The 4,718-nt window shown below is 28.5% G+C and overlaps 1 long non-coding RNA gene across 1 annotated transcript; it reads left to right on the top strand.

The window, feature by feature from the left end:
- The first annotated feature begins 2,168 nt into the window (after window positions 1-2,168).
- On the top strand, window positions 2,169-4,005 carry LOC148789178 (uncharacterized). Its single transcript, XR_016064140.1, has 2 exons — window positions 2,169-2,243; window positions 2,763-4,005. It is a non-coding gene; the product is annotated as an uncharacterized LOC148789178 (long non-coding RNA).
- Window positions 4,006-4,718: the final 713 nt, after the last annotated feature.

Below are 4,718 nucleotides of genomic sequence, written 5' to 3'. Positions count from 1 at the left end.
TATACATTATGGTATCACATTTTGTAGAGTAAAAAAGTGCCTAATGTTATGTAATAAGTCGATATAACTATTGTGATTTATACAAAAGTATTGACAAACAAAGACAATAAATAATATTCGAGAAATAAAAAATGCAGGAAAAAAAAAACTACCACAGGGTAGTTATGAAATCATAATTAATGAAGAAGTTAAAAATAATTAATTAACTTAAAATTTTAATTAAAAATAAATAATAGAATTAAGTAAGACACTAAAAGATACTCTCACTTAATAATAAAGTGTAGATGATTATATTAAATATATATTTATTAAAGATTGATATTTTTTAATTATTGAATACAATTAAAGAAATTAAAAATAAAAAGATACTACAAATTAAATATGTTCTTATATTTATGAGATTTGAATTTATATTTTTTGTATTGAATTACAACCTGTTCTTTTAATGTTTGACATAATATTAATATTCGACAAATTTTCAATATTCTCTAACATTTGTCCATCAAGTAGCGCATTCTATTAGTTGTCATATAATTTTCATATATTTTTGTAGTGATTAGATAAAAAATACCCTTGTATATTATGAAATAATTTTATTTATTTTGTAAAATTTTCTACAACTTTTTTATGGACTAAATGGATAAGAAAATTAATTTATCAAAATATTGAAAATAAACTAATTTGATATTAAACTAAGTGAAATAATTCAATTTATAATTTTGCAGTGAATTTTGCAACCAGAACCTTTACAAAAGTTAACAACATATAAACATAAAACTTGTTAGGAAGTTTAGAAGCTGGTGCAAAGTAGCCCAAAATGCGACAAAAAGATGTTACAAAAGTTGTCTCAAAACCTGTCGCTGCATAATGCGTCTTAAATTTATCCTACTCTTTGGATTCTTGCGACGGAAACCCATCTCAAAATTTGTGACAAGATTGAGATGGGTGTACGTCTCAAAAGATGTTGAAAAATAGTTATGCAAATACTGTTGTGACGGATAAAGCCCCTAAACTATAAGATAAGTAAGCCTCTCCAGACCATACAAGGGCGCGTCGAGCCCACGCGAAGAGTTTAGTTAAGATATGCCAGATTCCACCAAGTATACAAATGGAACCTAACCATACATGTCCTCCAATTATATCTTCTAAATCGTCCACGCTAACAATCCACCCTTCCCCTCCAAAGGGGGATTTTAGTAAATAACCAAATATAATACTTGGGCTAAGGGTCAACTTGGTAATTTTTCTTACATCTCCCCCTCCCGAAGCCCAAGTATCATATACGCCCCCAAAATAAAGAGCCTTGAAGACTAGAAGAAAAGCACCTAGACCCCACTACCTTTGGTTTCATTTTTAACTTATTTTGGTATATTCTGTGGAGATAGAGAGAGAAAAATAAGTATGGTATGTTTGATATTGTTTAGTGGGAGTCAAAACTAATGTTTATTGCCAAATCATGTCTCTTTTATATATATTTATATATATGTATGAGTATATATATAATTTTTTTTAATTGTAGGGCCTATAATTAGTGAAAAATTATTTTGACCAAAAATAAATGAGGCACTGTTTCAAAACATTTCAAAACACTATCAAAATTTCTAAAACAAATCAAAGCAAATATTTACCATATTTTGACCCATCTCGAAAACGAACCAAAAATGAAACCAAACACTATGCATGATTCTAAGACAAGATTGAGATGGGTGTACGTCTCAAAAAATGTTGAAAAATAGTTATGCAAATACCATTGTGAATATCGTCACAAACCTGTTGCAAAAGTAATTCAACTATATATAATTTGTCCATGGAACAATATTTTTGATGGTGAGATAGGCCTGTCTCAAGTCCATATCATGTGACGTCCGTAGAATTTTTTACGTAATTGGGAGACTAACTATTAATTATTAAAAATTTAAATTTAATTAATAAATAAATTATAGATTAAATTGGGATATAATAAAACTTGAACGGATTAAATTGAAATTCGTTATAATATTTGGGAGTAAATTATATTAATTAAGAAAATTAGAAAGGACGTAAAAGTAATTATTTAAAAAGCATAAAAAAAAAAAGAAAATAAGATGGTGGGCCGTGCCATGTGCTGCCACCGCCTCACCAATCATCCAATATATATATTTATGTTAATTAACATTCACACATTAACACACACTCTCACAAAACACACACACTCACATTTAACACACACACCAGACGCACACACACATTTTCGGAAAATAGAGGTACGGAAATTGTAATTTAATTTTTATTAATTTATATAATTATATTATTTAATTAGTCCGTTTATTAAATATTGATTATATTGAGCGGTGAACTATTTAATCGGAGTATTTTATAATTTTGGCTATTTAAATTAGTGTCAAATTAAATATCACAGTTGCTATAAAAATGATATAGTTGGGCAATTAAATTATTTGATTTGTTAGATTTAATTATTATTATAGCTAATTTACATAATTTCATCGGAATGATGAACCAAATATGTAATTCTATGTATTATTACTTAATTAAATTATATAGCAACGATAAATTGACAGAAAATTCATAGAAATATTTCGAAAAGTTATATTTAAAGAATATTATGTTATGAAAGAGAGAAAATGAGGTTTCAGTGGTAATATAATTTATGAATGTTATTAAAAATGATAGTTATAAATATATAAGGGGTTTGATTAAGTGAATTCTTATGAATTATTTGGTAAATTAAATATATTGATTATCCGTATAATATTCTATTATAGGACGTGACGACAAAACAGAGGGTTGAGCAGTCCCTCGTGAAACCGAAGCATTTTGGGATATAAGGTAAGTATAGCTAATTGGATTTATATATATATATATACGTATGTATAGTATTGAATATATTATATATATTGGTTTCTTGGATGCGAACGTGGACTTGGCTTTATATTATTATGCGTGACTTTCGTATATTGATTGGTTATATAATTCGTTGTGGATTATTTATTAGATTACCTTAATATTGGTGAAATTGTTACTATGTAATATGTGATGGTAATGTAGAGATATGCAGGATATGATTATGTGAAAATCATATAATTGATTGTTGATGAAATCAAATTGGGAGTTGTTATTGAGGAAGTGATTATTATAAAGAATAGAATGACGATTGTGGGTTGAAATAAAAGATGAGGCTTACCTTGTTGGGAACACAGTCAATGGTTTATGAAAATGTGATTGATGATAATGTGATTGATAATAAGATATGAAAAATATATGATTTAAGCTAGGTACCATGGCGCGTAGGGTACCGGGGTATTTCGGGGCAGCGGGGAATATCCTATGTTGTTAGCTACACACTGGAGTGGTGTGGGGGTACCATATTTGTTGTGATGTCCTGTGCTATATTGCTACAGAGTTGGAGTAAAAGAGTGTGGGGATATCACACAACGGGTATCCTGTGCTGTATATGATATGATGATGGCCGGCGAAACCATTGACTGCTGTATACGAATTAGAGTAAGTGGGGCCCTTAACTATTAAACGATAATGTCGAATATTGTGTCATAAATTGATTTATAATTGTGAGTAGGTATTACTGCTTATATTTGATGTTACTATTGATAATGACTGTTAGTCAATGTGACTGCATGTACGTAAAATTGTTGCCTGTGTATATATATAAACTGATCAGCTATACTTATTGAGTAGGCACTTCATTCCTTGCCACGTACTTTTCAGAAAATAGATCATACTGATTAGCCACATTGGACTTTGAGCGGTGCCCTCGTCTTTATTAGGTGGGTCAGCCGTGACATCTGAAGCCAGAGTTTTTGATTTTTGGGTTGTTAAATATTCTAGTCTTTTATCGGGTTTGTATTTAAAGTTATGGTATGATTTTCCTTGAGGTTATGTATATGAGGACATTTAGTGAGGGTAAATATAAACTTTTGGTGATATCTAATACCTTTTGTGATATATGTATATACATATTATATTAATAAATTAGAATTTATTTTACGAGTTGAAAGAGAATTACTTATAAAATGAGTTCTAATTAAAGAAAGAATGAAACAGTAATAATTAGATGTAGCAAGTAAGGGGTGCTACACATCAAATTTGAGACGGATTTGTTTTGTTCCTTCCAAAACTTTTCCAACACTGTTGACAATGATGGGCCATTACCCGTAGCAATTTTTTTCAAATTAGTCCCAAAAAATGACCTTTTTTTAGGTAGTGATGTTTTTACATATTTAAAAAGAATAGATAAACATATAATATTGATTACATTCTTTTAAATTAACACTAATTATTTTTTTCCCTTTTAGTTTAAAATTTGTAAAAATTCATTTGGGAGAATGAAGCTCATTAAAGTTGCCACATCTATGCAAAAATGAGGCTTAATTAGTTAACTTTAATGATTCTATTTTATTATATATAAATTATTATCTCATATGAATCTAATATTCTTCGAAAATAATAATGAATTACAATATATGTGCTTATATTTTATTAATTTTATATAGGCGTCTTATCTATCCATTTTGTATGATTTTCTTAACATTTACTGATACTGTCGCAACATCTATAATAGGTGAAATAGCATTTTTTTATCCTAACTTTACATTTGGTCCATTTATTACGGAATTTGCATGTTTTGCATTTGATTTTCATCCATTTTTTCGTTTACAATTTATTGAAGTAGGTATGTGTCCGTTAAATATTTTTGATTGGAA

This window comes from Sesamum indicum, linkage group LG2, assembly GCF_026168435.1.
Source record: "Sesamum indicum cultivar Baizhima isolate 11 linkage group LG2, ASM2616843v1, whole genome shotgun sequence".
NCBI lineage: Eukaryota > Viridiplantae > Streptophyta > Magnoliopsida > Lamiales > Pedaliaceae > Sesamum > Sesamum indicum.
Note: the sequence above shows the minus strand (reverse complement) of the source record. Positions and strands in the feature narration are given on the sequence as shown.